Source organism: Nannobrachium achirus (assembly GCF_963921795.1).
Source record: "Nannobrachium achirus genome assembly, chromosome: 13".
In the NCBI taxonomy this organism is placed as follows: Eukaryota; Metazoa; Chordata; class Actinopteri; order Myctophiformes; family Myctophidae; genus Nannobrachium; species Nannobrachium achirus.
This window is the reverse complement of record NC_137833.1, coordinates 43,431,498-43,453,480: the sequence shown is the minus strand read 5'-3', so window position 1 is coordinate 43,453,480 and position 21,983 is coordinate 43,431,498. Positions and strand designations below refer to the sequence as shown.

General features: G+C 42.4%; 1 protein-coding gene and 1 long non-coding RNA gene across 2 annotated transcripts in view; both read right to left on the bottom strand.

Moving 5' to 3' along the window:
• fbxo9 (F-box protein 9) overlaps positions 1-21,983 on the bottom strand; it is a 446,168-nt gene that overhangs the window by 261,488 nt on the left and 162,697 nt on the right. The gene's annotated exons all lie outside the window — the stretch shown is intronic.
• On the bottom strand, positions 276-3,993 carry LOC308297040. Its single transcript, XR_013962656.1, has 3 exons — positions 3,946-3,993; positions 2,336-2,545; positions 276-931 (listed from the first exon to the last, which is right to left on the bottom strand). It is a non-coding gene; the product is annotated as an uncharacterized lncRNA (long non-coding RNA).

The following is a 21,983-nucleotide window of genomic DNA, read 5'->3' as shown; positions in this document are numbered from 1 at the left end:
TGAAATTAAAATGTTTGAGAACCACTAAATGGAACAGAACCTGAGATAGTCGGGGGCCTTAAGGGGAGAAAATATACATTTCCTGCAAATCAGTCTAAAAGTGCCCAATTTTGCACAGATGTAGCCCAGTAGTACATGCTCATGATTTAGCTAGGGCGCCCGAGTTTGCAACCTTTGGGGTCACCACAGTGGCCAAATCAAGTTGGGCTCCTATCGACTTTCTATACAGGAGGAAAATACCCAGAAAAAAAATCTGCTTTAAGTAGGATGTGAGGGTTCTAACTAGAGGTTTGTCATGATTCTGAATCCATTGCAAGCCTTTGTTTTGCACAAAAAAAAACATTCCTTGGGCTACAAATGGCCCCACAAAACGATGGTTTAGTGATGAGTCATCATCTTTTCACAGTTTGGTGGGTGTTTTGTGGGGCCACCTCCCTGACAATAACGATGGGACCACAATTCTTATATGAGACGATTCTAAGATGACCCAATGTTATTCTCATAGAAAATGAACTTCCGTGACCCAGGAGATGAACCAGTGACGTCAGTACTCTATTAAGACGTGAGGTTGATTCTACAAAAGCCTAATAAAACGGTTTTCAGAAAAAACCTATGTTGCTATGTATCGTTGTTAGGCAGAAACCTTACCTCCATATTATGTTTTGTTTTCCATAAAATTAGCAGATTGCAAGCTTTTAGATCTGCTACTTTAGAATTATAATCCTGAAAAGTTTTGGACATGAGGTTTCCACCCATAGATGCTTTACCAGTTTTAATGGTTAATTAGTGTACTGTACGTGGTAAGACCTGTGAAGGAAATTAGTAAGGTCTCTGGGAGTGGGACATATCATCTGTAGGGCTGTGTGCTCTCTGGGGGCGTACAGTATGGATGATCTTCTCCTCTGTCACCACTGGGGTTTTCCATGTGTGTCTGAAGACATTAAAAAAAGACATGCATACTTGTTAACTGACATCTCCAAGTTTAAAACATCGCTACACTAAATAATAAGTACACCGGATCCATTGTAACACAGGTTCTTTCCTTTCCTAAAAAGTAAGTATTCTGGAGTTAAAATGCTTCCACCCGACAGCAACAATATAATATAATAAACTCAATAGTTATTACAGTGATAATATATCGAATTATCAGTACACATTTAATGCAAAAATAAAGAATGGCAATACCTCTAATGAACGTGGAAAAAATATCTTTCTCACATTTCAACTTAAAAGAGGTGTAGCTATAAAATGTGTAAATGTGCAACTCTTAGATCCTATTTTTAATATCTAACCCTTGACAGCCATTCATTCAAACAGAAAAGCAGCTGTATTGAAAATATTTTTTTTTCTCGCACATAATGCAGGACACAGCTCCTGCTATTTAGGCCATGGCTATACGGAGCTGGATTTTTCATATATCCCGGTTTTTCAGATATCCAGATAGAAAAATATCTAGGTCCACACGAGAAAGATATCTAGGTCTAAAATAATCTGAGTCCCCAGACCTCCACTGGGTGACAAGCACACACACAGTTAAGTCTTAAGAGATATCCGGGTACCGTGTCTACACAGATCCAGAGAATATCCAGCTTTGCGGCCGAAATATCCAGCTTAATGTGGCTGCAGCCCCAACAGCACAAAAAATGTCTAGCTTCAGAAATATCCAGCTCTGTGTAGCCATGGCCTAAACCACTTGAACACACCTATTCTGGGGGGAACATTACTAAAAATGGCAGATCTACAAGCTCACAGTGAGCTGCAATGCAACAAGTTGAGAACTTATATGTGCTATTTTAGGCAAAGAAAGTTGGTGTAGATGGAAGAAAGCGGCCCATGTAGGGAAGTCTAGAGCAGGGGTCAGCAATCTTTTTGAAATGAAGTGCCATGTTTTTATTTTCTAGATAGTCAGTGTGCCATGTCAACATGTTTAATGACACGCCATCAAAAATTCAGACACATTTTGAGTGTCAGGAAATTGTTATAATGATCATTATAGACTCAAGCAATAACCCATCTATCTCGAGAGTTCAGGGTTTTAGTGAATGTAGAATTATGTGCAGGATGTAATTTGTGCAAATTATGTGACTTAATTTAATTGACCACATAAAAAAAAACATGTGATTTTAAAATAAAAACCCTCTCTCTCACACTTCTGCCAGTGTGCCAGTGATCACCCTCCCCTGTGCCATTGTTGTGCCTAAGGTTGCCTACCCCTGGTCTAGTGGGTTTAAGTGGCTACCTTTACACATTTCTGCCAGGAAGAGTTGCAGAGGGAACTGAATCACTGTTAATTGAGACAGACTGAATCAGCATGGCACTGCTGGTCTAGACTTACCTCTGAGAATATCCCCATCCTGGTTGGGGTAAAAGGCCAGTTTGAAGATGTGGTTCATAATGCTGCGTTCGATAGGCATCTGGACATCTTGCAACTGGTCCTTGCTAGTATACTGCCAGATGGCATCACGGACCATGGCACCATACAGGTAGTGCAGAAAACCCTCCACTGCTGCAGTCTTGTCATCAGCCGCTGTGCATCCCTGGAAGGCTGTGGGGGGAGACAGGGAACAATGCAGTGAGCAATCAGTCTGTTGATTACCTTTAAAAATATATATAAAATACAGAGAAAGTAGCCTATCTACAAGCTCACAATGTGCCTTATTGTGAGTTTGTAGATAGGCTATTTTCACTACTTTTGTGCAACACTTGTATGATGAAGTAGGGCAGTGTTTCTCAAATGGGGGTACGTGTACCCCTAGGGGTACGCAGGGCGGGACCGTACCTATGTTCCCCAGGTTCTATGTTCCCCAGGTTCTATGTTCCCCACTTTCTTACCACCTAACCCTAACCTCACTAAACTAATGCTGTTAGGTGGGGAACATAGAACCTGGGGAACATAGAACCTGGGGAACATAGGTTGGACCCCCGCAGGGAGTACGTCAGAAAAACTAGAAAATGGGAATTAGTACTTTACTATTATGGTTAATGATAAAACATTGACAGAGTTTGTGTGAACCTGCTCATCTGTACATTTCTAAACCAAATAACATCAATACCTTTACTAGTAGTAACAGTTATTTAATAGAAAGCAGTATTTATTTGCCATTATGCTGTTTTATTTTGAACATATTGGCATCGGAACTGGACTTTTGATGTCAATTTTGCAGTAGTCAGGGGAAGGGGGTACATGGCTTCAGAAATCAGTATAAGGGATTACTCCAGCCAAAAAAGATTGAGAACCACTGAAGTAGGGCATTCATTTATGAAAACATAGCACGTTGAATACAAGGTTTCTGCCTGAGAACAAGAATTAGAGAGGGTATGTGTGTACAAAAGAGAGAGGTCATCAGATCAGCCTGTGTCGCCTCTATATAAGAATGTGAATGATGGCTGCATATATGCTGTGTTGTGAATCCACTATAGCCATTTGAAATGTGATGTAATTTTTTGTTCTGCTTGTCCTGCTTCCAAATGTGTAGGAGAAATCCTTAAATTAGAATTAGGCTACTCCAAGGAAAACAGTAAAAGGGTTTCTATAGGCTACACTATACAGTAAATAATAGTCTACCTCCTTTTGAAGACCAGCTTACTGCTGTTGATCTTGTTTGATCCAACAGATGTCTAGTATACATCTAAAATACTCTGCAGCACTGCAGATGAGAGAGAGAGGTGAACAAATAACAATAAATTCAACTTCCTCGCACAGTGATAAATACACGTGCATAAAAAAACATTGCAGTCCTACGTGTTTTTACCTAAAAATGTTGTCAGGTGATGTAGCCTACACATGATGGAAACATGATGCGACACAAACACTAGGCTACTAAACACACACGTCCCTGTTCTTGATGGTGGTGATTGTGTGTAATATGTGCATGGCACGCAAAAACGACTTCCAAACTCAATTAATTCACTGAAAGTTTCTTCAGAAAGTCATAGATTGCTTACATTCATGGTTATTTTCCAGTAGGCAACCTTATGTCCATTGCGAGTCCAGTCACAGAGGCTGACTGACTGTTCTGTGGACATAAGGTGCTCTTTTCCCATAGTACACAAGACCTGGCTTAAACAAATCCTCTCTTAACCCTAATAAAACTAACATAACCATCTCAACATAATGCATTTTTATGCATTTCTGACTAGAAGCCCAATATTCTAGGACCATTCCTATATATTATCAAACTTATCCGCCAAAAGTTATTCGCGACCTACCTGTTGTTATGAAGGGGGGAAAATACCTTATACAAAGCATTCACCATTCAAGCTTCTAGCGCCCTCTACTGTTGACCGGTGGTCACTACTCTGGAAGAAGCAAATGATTGGCGCAGAATCCTACAAAAATACATTATTAATTATTAATTATAATTGTTACGTTTTTGGAAAATAGTATAGATCTACTAGGACATTTTGTGAACAAATAATAACAATAATAATAAGTACGCTCTTGCACGTTTGGATATAACCTCGCGATACCAGGCTTTCTCGCGAGGATGAGTTGTTTACAAATGAAAATGCCTCAGCGTCGCGCAGCGTTCCTATTGGTCCGCTGCGCTCGGCAGCGGACCAATAGGGACAGCGCTCGAGCATCCTTCCTGTTTCAAACAGGTGTTCTTCGGATGATAACGTTAGAACGTCAGTGCTCATCTGGACTTCATTGAGAACAGACGTGCATCTTAGCGGCTCCACCAGAGACGTTACTGACGAACTACTGCTGACTGCTTGTTTACATCGACGCCTGTCGTCCATCTGTTGCTGTTGTTTCACCGGTCATTTCAACTTTTAATTTGATATTTTCAAACATTTGATAACACTTCTTTTTGGATCCCTAGTCTTCAGCTTGACCAACTGAACTCAGGTAAGTAAGTTTGCTCTTGTTAACGACACACACACACACACACACACACACACACACACACACACACACAGGGGCTTGTTTGTCGTTAATTTACACAGAGGCCTGTTTGCAACAGTTGTGGGTCATTTTCAACCATATTTTGGTTTGAGTACACTGTTGTGGTTTGAAGAAGCACTTTGAAGAAGTACTTGACAATGAAGAACACCCAGCCACAGGACGCAGTCGCCGCCTACTCAAGGCTCCATGAACAACATCCATGCCAGCCTCTTCTGACAGACGACCAGAAAGTCGAGCTGCGCAACCGCAACTGCAACATGGAGGTCAACGAGAGGAAGGGGAAGGCAGCCCGGAAGATGAAGTTCATCATGGCCGAGTTGTTGCAGTCAGAGAAGGCCTACGTGAGAGATCTGCGTGGTCTGGAGACATACTGGTGGGAGATGGCCAGTGGGCTTGAGGAGGAGGTACCTGCAGGCATCCGCAACAAGCAACACATCATCTTTGGTAACATCCAGGAGATATATGACTTTCATAGCAATATTTTCCTGAGTGAGTTGACCAACTGTGCGCTACCAGAGGATGTGGGACACTGCTTTGCTACCTGGGCTGATGGGTTCCACATGTATGTGAACTACTGTAAGAACAAAGTTGACTCCAGTCAACTCTTACTGGAACACGCTGGAACCTTCTTTGATGACATCCGGCAGAAACATGGCCTGGGCTTCGCTAGTTCCATCGACTCCTACCTCATCAAGCCTGTGCAGAGAATCACCAAGTACCAGCTACTGCTCAAGGACTTGCTGTCTTGCTGTGAGGATGGAGAGGGAGGAGAGCTTGCGGATGCTCTTGAGTTGATGCTGAGTGTGCCTAAGAAGGCGAATGATGCCATGAACATCGCCATGTTGGACGGTTTTGATGACAACATGGATGTCCAGGGGGACTTGATTGTTCATGGCAGTTTCCAGGTGTGGAACCCCAAGACTCTAATCCGGAAGGTTCGCAACCACCACGTGTTCCTGTTCCAGAACTCGCTGGTCTTCAGCAAGGAGATCAGGGACTCAGCTGGCAGAACTAAGTACAGGTATGTGAATAAAGTACTGACATCCGAGTTGGGGGTGACAGAGCACATTCGAGGGGACCCCTGTAAGTTTGCTCTGTGGGCAGGAAGGACCCCCGCCTCTCACAACCATACTGTACTTACGGCATCCAGCTTGAAGGCCAAACAGGAGTGGGTTAAGAACATCCAGGAGAGAATGACACCCCTGAAGGAGCCTCTTCACCTGCAGCCTCAGGCCTCGCTGCAGTCCAGCCGTCCAGGTCCACGTCCGATGCTGTGGAAATGGCTGACCAGCTGCGTACGCAGACCCAGCCGGTGACAGCTCTGGGCTCGCCAGGGAGATCCTATTTCTTAATATGCAGCTAGTTTGTGGGAAAGATCCCTCAGGATGTGGGTGAAGGCAGAGCTTAAATACAAAGTCTTTGAAGAGTGTAGGACTCGGCGGGGAGCCGAGTCTGGATAGCGGGAGCTGCTGAGACCGGGTTAGTGGAGTTGAGGCTTGCTGGAGTTTCCTCCTTGATGTCCATGTAGGGTCAGAGGTCGGTGTGTGGCGAACGGGTAAGAAACCACATACATAAATGCATCTGTCTGTCTTGTCAGTCGTGTACCACACAGGAGGTTCCCCGGACTGGAGGTCGGGTCCCCCCAGTCAAAGTTGGTCAGTCGAGCCTATCTCCTGATCGCTACTGTTGCGTGTGGACGCGCTTCCAGGAAGGGGAACGACTAACACAGGCTATTTGTGTAACCTTAGCTGAGGTAAGAACATTTACTTTTTTATGTTACCTTATATGGTTTTTAAAGTTTAACATGAAGTAGTAATTGTCATATATATTAGAAATAGTTTTTGTGAAGATAAGGGGAAAAAATCAACAAAAATCTGTCTGTTTGTTGTGGACTGTGCTGGAGTTTCCCTGGACTTGAGGTGGAGGTCCCCCCCAGTTGAAGTTGGTCAGTCGAGCCTCCCTCCTGATCGCTCCTGGTGCGTGTGGACTTGCATCCAGAAAGGGAACGACTGTTGGCATAGATGGGCTGTACTGTGGCTGCAAGAAAACACTAGGCTATTTGTGTAACCTGAGCTGAGGTAAGAACATTTACTGTTTTCTGTTACCTTATATAGTTTTGTTTTACATGAAGTAGTAATGGTCATATTAACAATATGTTTTGTGTTGGCTGACTAGGCCTACTTGGTATTAGAAATAATTGTTTAAGATCTCATTATCATTTTTATAGCACTGAATTTCACCACTTTATAGGGTTTAGATTTTTAACTTCCAAGTAATAATTGTAGGTATTAGAAATATATGTATACTAGTTGTTGTTGTACAAAACTAAAACTAAAAAAACACAAAACTAAAACTAACCAAAAAAAAGTGTCTGTCTATCTAATGTATTTTCACAGGTTTCTACTGACGTGGCTTCATCCTCTCCCTTTGGGGAGTCTGTCCTGCGTGCAGTATGTGTCATCACCACTCTGTTGGCCTGGCGGGCTTGCTCGAGCCGCCCTTCAACCCTGTGATGGTGACTGGCCTTGGCGTCTTGCGGGGCCAGGCTTTAGGTAGCGTCTTGCACCTGAGCCTGTCTGTCTGTCTATGGAGCACCTGGGTGTGGTAGAGATAAAAGCACTCTTCCCACCACCGCAGCAGTAACTGCGATGCCTCCAGCTTGGCCTGGCGCACCATCAATCTAAACACAATTGGCCGTGTTTAGACAATTTACAATTGAGCATTTAGCAGACGCTCTTAACCCAGAGCAACTTAAAATTGGGGTGGAAAGCTGGCTGGATCAAGTGACCGTTCTTTTTGCTGCACTGCAGAAGCTACTGGCAAGTGTATATGGGAGGATGCACACAGTAGTTTATACATCCCCAGCTGTGGAGGTGTTAGTGCAGCAACAAGGACTGAAAGGACACTTGGGGACAGTTGGGAATTGACAACGACTAAATTGGGACTTCTCCGATGGATTGCCGCCGTGTAGTGGCGGAGAAGCTAATGACCCAATGACCCAAGCTTCTGGCAGGTGCTACCATCATGCCGGACAGCTCAAAGGGTATTAGGGATCAGACCAAGAGCAATCCATTGATAAAACTAACATGTTACAGAAATCACCACAAGAAACCAAAGCACTCCAGCAGACGTCCAAGGAGATGCCAGCCACAACAACTGTTGTGCAAGGTTGTATCCCCTCCAAAAGAATCCATTAGAGATGGAGCCTGGTATGTAAGGACTATTATATAAACTGTTATATGACTCATTATACCAATATTCCCTTAGTATTGTTGATGGTGTGCAGACCACCAGGGCTCTGCTGTGAAGGAAACTGAGGTAACACTTTACTTAAAGGTCTATAATGCACTCATTTAAATAACTGGTTATAAATGTTTACAATTATGCATAACAACGTATAAGCTTAGTGGAACAGCACATTGTATTTTTCATTTCAAGGACCTCCAAATTGGTATGCATTTGGCTGCGAACTCTCATCTGAAAAGATTTCTGCCAAGGACCCCCATACATTTACTTACTTATTTATTAAAAAAAATAACCTTTTCTCAAAACGGCAGATCTATGCTCACAATACGTTGTGGTGTGAGCTTGTAGATCGGTTATTTTCAAACAGCCAATGTATTTAGGGTTAAAGCTATTTAAACTGTTTGTGATGCTAATATCAACTAATGTAGCTGGGGAGCCCTTTCAAGGATTCCTGGGGGTCCCCGGAGAACACTTTGAAAACCACTTTATTGTCTGCACTACCTTACAGTCCAAAATGTAGATCAGGCTCAGACTTTCATTGGTAACTAAAATGAGTAAATGTCCTGGTTTTCTGTTCACACCACAGGCTAGAGGAGACCAACTGGAGGAGACAAAAAGAAAACGTCTCACTGAGCTGACCTCCACCCAGCAAAAGCTGTAGCCTACAACCGCACTGCAGACCAGGTGAGAGTGGGCAGCCGCCTATGGCTTTTAGCACTGTAGATTTAACTGACTGGGTTGCAGAGAAGAAAGGGGCAGTCAAGTGTAAAATGATCCTAAAGATTAGTAGGCGTTGGAGTATGTTATGAACTCTGGCGATTCTGTCTGTCTTGGAATGGAACAGCATCATGGCTGAACTGTTAGAAACTGAGAAAGCCTACACCCGAGACCTGCAGGAGTGCCTGGATACATACTTTTGGGAGATGACCAGTGGAGTGCTGGAGGACATACCTGTTGGCATCCTCAACAAGGAACAGGTTGTCTTTGGCAACATCCAGGATATCTGTTACTTCCACAGCAACATTTTCATGGAGGAGTTGGTCAACTGTCAGCTACCGGAAGATGTGGGACAGTGCTTTGTGACCTGGGCTGACAAGTTCAACATGTATGTGAGTTACTTCATGAACAAACCTCACTCCAGTGAACTTATTCGGGAACACGCTGGAAGCTACTTTGACCTCATCCAGCAGAAACATGGTCTGGGCCGGGCCAGTTCTATTGACACCTTCCTCATCAAGCCAGTACAGAGGCTCACCAAGTACCAGCTCCTCCTAAAGGACCTACTGTGTTGCTGTGATGAGGGAGAGGGAGGAGACATTAAGGCTGGCCTGGAGGTGATGTTGCGCTTTCTCAAGAAAGCAAATGATGCCATGACCATCGCCTTGCTGGAGGGTTGTGATGATGTGGATGTCCAGGGGGACTTGATGCTTCATGACCGTTTTCAGGTGTGGAACCCCAACTCTGTCCTCCATAACGTCCGCAAGTCTCTCAAGCGGAATAGTCACTACCGCCACCTGTTCCTCTTTGAGAGGTCACTGATCTTCTGCAAGGAGATCAAAGACTCCACTGACAGAACCAGATACCAGTACAGCAATAAAGTACTGACTGGTGACTTATGGGTGACTGAGCACAATGAAGGGGACCCCGGTACGTTCATTCTGTGGGCAGGATCAGGAAGGACTCCACCCTTTCACAAGACTCTACTTAAAGCCTCCAGTGTGAAAGAGAAACAGAAGTGGATGAGTAACATCTGGGAGGTGAGCCAGGACAGAATGAAGTCACCTCTTCACCTGGACGACACACCAGCACTGTCCAAACCTCCCAGGAACAGGACAGGACAGATAGCCAATCTACAGCCTCAGGCCTGGCTCTTCTCCCGACACTCCAGCCAACCAGGTCAGAGATTGTATGGATCACTGTGGAAATGGCTGACCAGCCGCAGTAGCAGGCGGAATTAGCAAATAATTGACTGAAACACTTGTATATACTGTATATAATTACATTTGATTGTTGTATTGTATTATGCATTCTTTGTTGTCTTATTACCAGTGATTAATATTGTTTTCATTGTATTATTGTTTATTAATGTCATTATTTATAGTAATTATTGTTGTATATAGTTGTGGTGATGGCAGTAAATAAACCAAGTTCAGTGAACTTGCCAGACTACACATTAAAACCCTGAATCTTAATTGAACTCCACCCATAGGGGTACATTTGCACCTGTACGACCCAGAGGGTCCTGTACAGTACATGTATAGCTAAAGCACATGGATTATAATTTCTGTAGTGCAGTAGTGGAAGAAGTACTCTGATTCTTTACTGGAGTAAAAGTAGTAATACCATAATGTGGAGGTACAATTATACTTATTACAAGTAAAAGTCCTGTAATCAAGCTCACAACATCACAATGCAAGGCGCTGTGAGCTTGTAGATCAGCTATTTTTGAATAGCCAAAGTATAATATAGGCCTTAATTGGGTATGTTTTTTAATTATAATTTAAATCTGCAGAGCAACTAGTAAAGCTGTCTGTCAAGTAATTGTAGTGGTGTAATAGGTACCATATTTGATGGTACAGTATCTTCCACTTATTAGATTATTTCTCATTCACTTATTGAATTCACTCAAACTTATTATTTGAAACTTGTTGGTCACAATACTAATACTTTGTGATATATTTCGGCTACGGTGTAATTTTGACAAAATAGTTTTATTATTAAACAAACAACAAATCAAAATATCAATCAGCATCAATTAATCAATGAGTATAATAATAATGTGACTGCTGTGATTCTTCAATTTCCTGCAGTTTCATTTATTGAAGGAAATTAGCTCAAGTTAGAAATCTACATTTCCTTACACAGGACACTCAAGAAAACTGGACGTGCACCGTGGTCGACGACCCCCAGAATCCCTGGGTGATACTGGGGACATGGGGAGGGTGCCAGACTGCCAGTGAAGGATGCCTCACCGGGAGAAGCATCCCAACAGCCACAGGTGAGTTGGTTTCCGTGTTTGACCGACGATTCAAACTGACTCCTCTCTTTCGCCTTCCCCAGTGCAGGTCACCACCAAGAAGAAGGTTACCGTCACCAAGAAGGAGCGAGGACCCATGATGGAGTGGTGGAAGTATGTACATACATCTCACTTGTCACTTGTTCTCATGGTTCTCATGGGTTTGTTATTTTAATACATAGTACATTTTTGTTGACCACAAATGTTTAAGAATGTTTTATTAGATATGATAGCATGTTGTATAAATAGATGACAAAACAACAAACCTAGGTTCGTTGTTTTTACCTGGAATTTCTTTGAGGCACTACATTGTTCTCTCTGTACTGTATTTATGTGACTATTTAACTTTAGTTTGCTTATTCCCATCTCACACTTTCTTGCAGGAGTATGCAAGGCTTCCTCCAATACATCTGCCAAAGTACGGCGTTGGGCGAGCACGGGAGGCCAAAACTAAAAACCTGCAAAGGAGAATGCCTGCCAACAGGAAAGGCCACCAACAGCCAAACACCACTTTCTGGTAAGTACACATTTATTACAGGTCCAGATCTCTTTTTTTCCCCCCTCTGCATTAAATCTCTTCATCAAAATTAGCCAATCTACAAGTTCCCAACGTGACGCGTTGTGAGCATGCATAATTTCTATTTTTCCCGAAAGCTTGCCCCGTGCTCATCAGGATACTCAATACGGACACTCATTCATCCACACAAAGCCAGACATAGGAGCGGTTAGTACCGCACAAAAATGGTGTTGTCTGTTGAAGTGAACTGATTGACCAGTGATATGGTATATGTGTGTAGCCTACATTTACCACCACCAACCTCCATGTGCATATCGTTGTCGAGTGGAAACCTTGTACAGTATGTCCAAGACCTTTTGTTTTGTATTTATCGTTTTAAAAATGAACTAAACTAGTGAAAATAGCAGATCTACAAGCACACAGCCTCACGGTGTGAGGCGTTGTTCACAGTTCACTGTTGTTCACAGTTCACTGTTTTCACTACTTTTGTGCGACGGCCTTGTATGATGAAGTAGGGCTTTACTTTGCGAAAAAATGAACACATTTTAAACTTCGAGATACGAGGTTTCTGCTTGACAGTGACGATATGTGGGTTCACTATAAGTAACATAGTTAATAGTTACATTGTACTCAAATGGTGTATTCCAACAATGTGTAAACCACCAAATAGTCTAATTTGTTATTCATTTTATAACTACAATTCAAAATTAAATATTATCCTTGATATTTTTTTCTGTTTTTATTTCATTAAGGAGAGAGCTTACCGAAGTATACAGGCACCAGAAAAAACATGATGTGATAGCCATAAGTATTATTGTTATGTATTGTATCTGCACATCTTGATCAAATTAAAATAAATAATAATGTAATAAGTATACAATAGCTTAAATGTTGAGTTGTAGTTATAAAATGAATAATTATTTTGTTTGAATACGTAGTATGTAACTATCTTAGTTGTGGCGAGACATAACTTACTCTATGTATGCTTTATTCATGTGTTTTTTTTAATTAGCAAGATATGTATGTATTGTAGTGTAGACAGGGCTGGACATTGATACTAACACCTGTGTTTCTTCTCCAGGCACAGAGACCACCTTCTGCCTGCATCGCATTCGCCACCAAGAGACCTTGACCCTGCCAACGATGAAGGTCGTCTGCCAAGCGCCTTCCTTCAATCATCGCTCAGCCTCTCCAGAATCTCCAACTACCTCGGGACTTCGATACTTTTGTTTTGAGCCACACTGGCATTGATGAACAGTAACCAAGGATGCTTACTTGTGTACTCAAGTATTATTATTTTTTTTTGCCTGCACTCTTCTTTCACTCCACTATTTAAACTGAAATGTTTTACTTTTACAGTTCTAGGAAGGGACTGAAAATGTACTATTTAAATGTTTTGGTATGCATTGGTCTTAAAAGATAATGTACTTTGTAATTTGTACTTTTGAATACCGGTACTTAGTAGAATATTAGTAGCCTATTTACTTCACTACAAGGTTTAGATATTTTTGTTAAGTTCTTATCGGACACCACTGCGAGATGGGTCTTAGTCTTAGACAACCAGTCACCCTTTATTTTACAGTAATGTAAGTAATGCTTTCCTCTTTTGTTTTAAATGCATTTCAACAGTATAGTCATGTTTTGTACAGAAAGTATGCTGTCATTATTACACTCTAATCATCTTGACACATTCTTTGTTTATGAAACGGTTCAACTTTTTATTTTAAATCACAGCAGGAGACAAAGGTAAGAGTTTGTTACAACATGCTCTCTTTGATGTATCTCCTAAGAATGTGTGCCCTCCATAGAGGTAATATGTTAAATAAATGGATTGACATATCCAAAATGATGCAACAGCTCTGGACCTTAAATTCATCATGCACGTGTCTTGACTGAAGTCAACAGTTGCCCCTTGCTGTATAGTACAGGGGTTAAAGTTCTCAGTCCTGGGGACTGATTTCAGTCTTGAGGATTCCATAGGGGCTATAGTAACCCCATGTAGACCAGGGGATAATACTGATTATTTTTTTACCTTTTTTTACCCTGTAATGTAAAGTTAAAGTTCCAGTTCCATATACATTGACATGACATTCATAATGTGTGTGTATTGGTATAAATGTATATGGGCTAATACTGTAAAGATATAGTTCTACAGTCAGATACACTTCCTTCCAAAGTGCTGCTGGTAGCCAGCAAAAAAGCAACAAGATTGTGGTATAAAAGTGACCCTCCAACTTGTGAGCAGTGGCTGTGCATTGTGGAGGAAATATATGTGATGGAGAGATTTACACACAAACTCAGGATACAAGAAGAACTGTTCCTTGAGAAAAGGGAGAAATGGACTGAATATAAAACCCAACAGAATGACACCACAAATGTCTGACATGGACTAAAATGTGATAACCAAATGATGTAATAATGTTGATAAAAATAGAAAGAAAGTACTACAGAAAATCTAATGGAAAAACCTTTGCAGAGTGAAAGTGTGCAGAGTGAAAGTGTGCTTAAACGACAGTCTCTCCAAACCATCAACACGCAAGGCAACAGCTGTTTAAGCACAATACAATATTCTCTATGCACAGCAGCCATATTGGAAAGAAAAGGGCTTCAGTTCAGGGACACTAATGGTTTCAAATATGGCCCTTACCCTTACGGGTGTGTAACTCAGGTACAATTGGTTCCATTGGTACACTCAAGAGTTATGGGGGTCCTTGAAATTAAAATGTTTGAGAACCACTAAATGGAACAGAACCTGAGATAGTCGGGGGCCTTAAGGGGAGAAAATATACATTTCCTGCAAATCAGTCTAAAAGTGCACAATTTTGCACAGATGTAGCCCAGTAGTACATGCTCATGATTTAGCTAGGGCGCCCGAGTTTGCAACCTTTGGGGTCACCACAGTGGCCAAATCAAGTTGGGCTCCTATCGACTTTCTATACAGGAGGAAAATACCCAGAAAAAAAATCTGCTTTAAGTAGGATGTGAGGGTTCTAACTAGAGGTTTGTCATGATTCTGAATCCATTGCAAGCCTTTGTTTTGCACAAAAAAAAACATTCCTTGGGCTACAAATGGCCCCACAAAACGATGGTTTAGTGATGAGTCATCATCTTTTCACAGTTTGGTGGGTGTTTTGTGGGGCCACCTCCCTGACAATAACGATGGGACCACAATTCTTATATGAGACGATTCTAAGATGACCCAATGTTATTCTCATAGAAAATGAACTTCCGTGACCCAGGAGATGAACCAGTGACGTCAGTACTCTATTAAGACGTGAGGTTGATTCTACAAAAGCCTAATAAAACGGTTTTCAGAAAAAACCTATGTTGCTATGTATCGTTGTTAGGCAGAAACCTTACCTCTTATGTTTTGTTTTCCATAAAATTAGCAGATTGCAAGCTTTTAGATCTGCTACTTTAGAATTATAATCCTGAAAAGTTTTGGACATGAGGTTTCCACCCATAGATGCTTTACCAGTTTTAATGGTTAATTAGTGTACTGTACGTGGTAAGACCTGTGAAGGAAATTAGTAAGGTCTCTGGGAGTGGGACATATCATCTGTAGGGCTGTGTGCTCTCTGGGGGCGAACAGTATGGATGATCTTCTCCTCTGTCACCACTGGGGTTTTCCATGTGTGTCTGAAGACATTAAAAAAAGACATGCATACTTGTTAACTGACATCTCCAAGTTTAAAACATCGCTACACTAAATAATAAGTACACCGGATCCATTGTAACACAGGTTCTTTCCTTTCCTAAAAAGTAAGTATTCTGGAGTTAAAATGCTTCCACCCGACAGCAACAATATAATATAATAAACTCAATAGTTATTACAGTGATAATATATCGAATTATCAGTACACATTTAATGCAAAAATAAAGAATGGCAATACCTCTAATGAACGTGGAAAAAATATCTTTCTCACATTTCAACTTAAAAGAGGTGTAGCTATAAAATGTGTAAATGTGCAACTCTTAGATCCTATTTTTAATATCTAACCCTTGACAGCCATTCATTCAAACAGAAAAGCAGCTGTATTGAAAATATTTTTTTTTCTCGCACATAATGCAGGACACAGCTCCTGCTATTTAGGCCATGGCTATACGCATATATCCCGGTTTTTCAGATATCCAGATAGAAAAATATCTAGGTCCACACGAGAAAGATATCTAGGTCTAAAATAATCTGAGTCCCCAGACCTCCACTGGGGGACAAGCACACACACAGTTAAGTCTTAAGAGATATCCGGGTACCGTGTCTACACAGATCCAGAGAATATCCAGCTTTGCGGCCGAAATATCCAGCTTAATGTGGCTGCAGCCCCAACAGCACAAAAAATGTCTAGCTTCAGAAATATCCAGCTCTGTGTAGCCATGGCCTAAACCACTTGAACACACCTATTCTGGGGGGAACATTACTAAAAATGGCAGATCTACAAGCTCACAGTGAGCTGCAATGCAACAAGTTGAGAACTTATATGTGCTATTTTAGGCAAAGAAAGTTGGTGTAGATGGAAGAAAGCGGCCCATGTAGGGAAGTCTAGAGCAGGGGTCAGCAATCTTTTTGAAATGAAGTGCCATGTTTTTATTTTCTAGATAGTCAGTGTGCCATGTCAACATGTTTAATGACACGCCATCAAAAATTCAGACACATTTTGAGTGTCAGGAAATTGTTATAATGATCATTATAGACTCAAGCAATAACCCATCTATCTCGAGAGTTCAGGGTTTTAGTGAATGTAGAATTATGTGCAGGATGTAATTTGTGCAAATTATGTGACTTAATTTAATTGACCACATAAAAAAAAACATGTGATTTTAAAATAAAAACCCTCTCTCTCACACTTCTGCCAGTGTGCCAGTGATCACCCTCCCCTGTGCCATTGTTGTGCCTAAGGTTGCCTACCCCTGGTCTAGTGGGTTTAAGTGGCTACCTTTACACATTTCTGCCAGGAAGAGTTGCAGAGGGAACTGAATCACTGTTAATTGAGACAGACTGAATCAGCATGGCACTGCTGGTCTAGACTTACCTCTGAGAATATCCCCATCCTGGTTGGGGTAAAAGGCCAGTTTGAAGATGTGGTTCATAATGCTGCGTTCGATAGGCATCTGGACATCTTGCAACTGGTCCTTGCTAGTATACTGCCAGATGGCATCACGGACCATGGCACCATACAGGTAGTGCAGAAAACCCTCCACTGCTGCAGTCTTGTCATCAGCCGCTGTGCATCCCTGGAAGGCTGTGGGGGGAGACAGGGAACAATGCAGTGAGCAATCAGTCTGTTGATTACCTTTAAAAATATATATAAAATACAGAGAAAGTAGCCTATCTACAAGCTCACAATGTGCCTTATTGTGAGTTTGTAGATAGGCTATTTTCACTACTTTTGTGCAACACTTGTATGATGAAGTAGGGCAGTGTTTCTCAAATGGGGGTACGTGTACCCCTAGGGGTACGCAGGGCGGGACCGTACCTATGTTCCCCAGGTTCTATGTTCCCCAGGTTCTATGTTCCCCACTTTCTTACCACCTAACCCTAACCTCACTAAACTAATGCTGTTAGGTGGGGAACATAGAACCTGGGGAACATAGAACCTGGGGAACATAGGTTGGACCCCCGCAGGGAGTACGTCAGAAAAACTAGAAAATGGGAATTAGTACTTTACTATTATGGTTAATGATAAAACATTGACAGAGTTTGTGTGAACCTGCTCATCTGTACATTTCTAAACCAAATAACATCAATACCTTTACTAGTAGTAACAGTTATTTAATAGAAAGCAGTATTTATTTGCCATTTATTTGCCATTATGCTGTTTTATTTTGAACATATTGGCATCGGAACTGGACTTTTGATGTCAATTTTGCAGTAGTCAGGGGAAGGGGGTACATGGCTTCAGAAATCAGTATAAGGGATTACTCCAGCCAAAAAAGATTGAGAACCACTGAAGTAGGGCATTCATTTATGAAAACATAGCACGTTGAATACAAGGTTTCTGCCTGAGAACAAGAATTAGAGAGGGTATGTGTGTACAAAAGAGAGAGGTCATCAGATCAGCCTGTGTCGCCTCTATATAAGAATGTGAATGATGGCTGCATATATGCTGTGTTGTGAATCCACTATAGCCATTTGAAATGTGATGTAATTTTTTGTTCTGCTTGTCCTGCTTCCAAATGTGTAGGAGAAATCCTTAAATTAGAATTAGGCTACTCCAAGGAAAACAGTAAAAGGGTTTCTATAGGCTACACTATACAGTAAATAATAGTCTACCTCCTTTTGAAGACCAGCTTACTGCTGTTGATCTTGTTTGATCCAACAGATGTCTAGTATACATCTAAAATACTCTGCAGCACTGCAGATGAGAGAGAGAGGTGAACAAATAACAATAAATTCAACTTCCTCGCACAGTGATAAATACACGTGCATAAAAAAACATTGCAGTCCTACGTGTTTTTACCTAAAAATGTTGTCAGGTGATGTAGCCTACACATGATGGAAACATGATGCGACACAAACACTAGGCTACTAAACACACACGTCCCTGTTCTTGATGGTGGTGATTGTGTGTAATATGTGCATGGCACGCAAAAACGACTTCCAAACTCAATTAATTCACTGAAAGTTTCTTCAGAAAGTCATAGATTGCTTACATTCATGGTTATTTTCCAGTAGGCAACCTTATGTCCATTGCGAGTCCAGTCACAGAGGCTGACTCTGACTGACTGTTCTGTGGACATAAGGTGCTCTTTTCCCATAGTACACAAGACCTGGCTTAAACAAATCCTCTCTTAACCCTAATAAAACTAACATAACCATCTCAACATAATGCATTTTTATGCATTTCTGACTAGAAGCCCAATATTCTAGGACCATTCCTATATATTATCAAACTTATCCGCCAAAAGTTATTCGCGACCTACCTGTTGTTATGAAGGGGGGAAAATACCTTATACAAAGCATTCACCATTCAAGCTTCTAGCGCCCTCTACTGTTGACCGGTGGTCACTACTCTGGAAGAAGCAAATGATTGGCGCAGAATCCTACAAAAATACATTATTAATTATTAATTATAATTGTTACGTTTTTGGAAAATAGTATAGATCTACTAGGACATTTTGTGAACAAATAATAACAATAATAATAAGTACGCTCTTGCACGTTTGGATATAACCTCGCGATACCAGGCTTTCTCGCGAGGATGAGTTGTTTACAAATGAAAATGCCTCAGCGTCGCGCAGCGTTCCTATTGGTCCGCTGCGCTCGGCAGCGGACCAATAGGGACAGCGCTCGAGCATCCTTCCTGTTTCAAACAGGTGTTCTTCGGATGATAACGTTAGAACGTCAGTGCTCATCTGGACTTCATTGAGAACAGACGTGCATCTTAGCGGCTCCACCAGAGACGTTACTGACAACTACTGCTGACTGCTTGTTTACATCGACGCCTGTCGTCCATCTGTTGCTGTTGTTTCACCGGTCATTTCAACTTTTAATTTGTTATTTTCAAACATTTGATAACACTTCTTTTTGGATCCCTAGTCTTCAGCTTGACCAACTGAACTCAGGTAAGTAAGTTTGCTCTTGTTAACGACACACACACACACACACACACACACACACACACACACACACACACACACACACACACACACACACACACACACAGGGGCTTGTTTGTCGTTAATTTACACAGAGGCCTGTTTGCAACAGTTGTGGGTCATTTTCAACCATATTTTGGTTTGAGTACACTGTTGTGGTTTGAAGAAGCACTTTGAAGAAGTACTTGACAATGAAGAACACCCAGCCACAGGACGCAGTCGCCGCCTACTCAAGGCTCCATGAACAACATCCATGCCAGCCTCTTCTGACAGACGACCAGAAAGTCGAGCTGCGCAACCGCAACTGCAACATGGAGGTCAACGAGAGGAAGGGGAAGGCAGCCCGGAAGATGAAGTTCATCATGGCCGAGTTGTTGCAGTCAGAGAAGGCCTACGTGAGAGATCTGCGTGGTCTGGAGACATACTGGTGGGAGATGGCCAGTGGGCTTGAGGAGGAGGTACCTGCAGGCATCCGCAACAAGCAACACATCATCTTTGGTAACATCCAGGAGATATATGACTTTCATAGCAATATTTTCCTGAGTGAGTTGACCAACTGTGAGCTACCAGAGGATGTGGGACACTGCTTTGCTACCTGGGCTGATGGGTTCCACATGTATGTGAACTACTGTAAGAACAAAGTTGACTCCAGTCAACTCTTACTGGAACACGCTGGAACCTTCTTTGATGACATCCGGCAGAAACATGGCCTGGGCTTCGCTAGTTCCATCGACTCCTACCTCATCAAGCCTGTGCAGAGAATCACCAAGTACCAGCTACTGCTCAAGGACTTGCTGTCTTGCTGTGAGGATGGAGAGGGAGGAGAGCTTGCGGATGCTCTTGAGTTGATGCTGAGTGTGCCTAAGAAGGCGAATGATGCCATGAACATCGCCATGTTGGACGGTTTTGATGACAACATGGATGTCCAGGGGGACTTGATTGTTCATGGCAGTTTCCAGGTGTGGAACCCCAAGACTCTAATCCGGAAGGTTCGCAACCACCACGTGTTCCTGTTCCAGAACTCGCTGGTCTTCAGCAAGGAGATCAGGGACTCAGCTGGCAGAACTAAGTACAGGTATGTGAATAAAGTACTGACATCCGAGTTGGGGGTGACAGAGCACATTCGAGGGGACCCCTGTAAGTTTGCTCTGTGGGCAGGAAGGACCCCCGCCTCTCACAACCATACTGTACTTACGGCATCCAGCTTGAAGGCCAAACAGGAGTGGGTTAAGAACATCCAGGAGAGAATGACACCCCTGAAGGAGCCTCTTCACCTGCAGCCTCAGGCCTCGCTGCAGTCCAGCCGTCCAGGTCCACGTCCGATGCTGTGGAAATGGCTGACCAGCTGCGTACGCAGACCCAGCCGGTGACAGCTCTGGGCTCGCCAGGGAGATCCTATTTCTTAATATGCAGCTAGTTTGTGGGAAAGATCCCTCAGGATGTGGGTGAAGGCAGAGCTTAAATACAAAGTCTTTGAAGAGTGTAGGACTCGGCGGGGAGCCGAGTCTGGATAGCGGGAGCTGCTGAGACCGGGTTAGTGGAGTTGAGGCTTGCTGGAGTTTCCTCCTTGATGTCCATGTAGGGTCAGAGGTCGGTGTGTGGCGAACGGGTAAGAAACCACATACATAAATGCATCTGTCTGTCTTGTCAGTCGTGTACCACACAGGAGGTTCCCCGGACTGGAGGTCGGGTCCCCCCAGTCAAAGTTGGTCAGTCGAGCCTATCTCCTGATCGCTACTGTTGCGTGTGGACGCGCTTCCAGGAAGGGGAACGACTAACACAGGCTATTTGTGTAACCTTAGCTGAGGTAAGAACATTTACTTTTTTATGTTACCTTATATGGTTTTTAAAGTTTAACATGAAGTAGTAATTGTCATATATATTAGAAATAGTTTTTGTGAAGATAAGGGGAAAAAATCAACAAAAATCTGTCTGTTTGTTGTGGACTGTGCTGGAGTTTCCCTGGACTTGAGGTGGAGGTCCCCCCCAGTTGAAGTTGGTCAGTCGAGCCTCCCTCCTGATCGCTCCTGGTGCGTGTGGACTTGCATCCAGAAAGGGAACGACTGTTGGCATAGATGGGCTGTACTGTGGCTGCAAGAAAACACTAGGCTATTTGTGTAACCTGAGCTGAGGTAAGAACATTTACTGTTTTCTGTTACCTTATATAGTTTTGTTTTACATGAAGTAGTAATGGTCATATTAACAATATGTTTTGTGTTGGCTGACTAGGCCTACTTGGTATTAGAAATAATTGTTTAAGATCTCATTATCATTTTTATAGCACTGAATTTCACCACTTTATAGGGTTTAGATTTTTAACTTCCAAGTAATAATTGTAGGTATTAGAAATATATGTATACTAGTTGTTGTTGTACAAAACTAAAACTAAAAAAACACAAAACTAAAACTAACCAAAAAAAAGTGTCTGTCTATCTAATGTATTTTCACAGGTTTCTACTGACGTGGCTTCATCCTCTCCCTTTGGGGAGTCTGTCCTGCGTGCAGTATGTGTCATCACCACTCTGTTGGCCTGGCGGGCTTGCTCGAGCCGCCCTTCAACCCTGTGATGGTGACTGGCCTTGGCGTCTTGCGGGGCCAGGCTTTAGGTAGCGTCTTGCACCTGAGCCTGTCTGTCTGTCTATGGAGCACCTGGGTGTGGTAGAGATAAAAGCACTCTTCCCACCACCGCAGCAGTAACT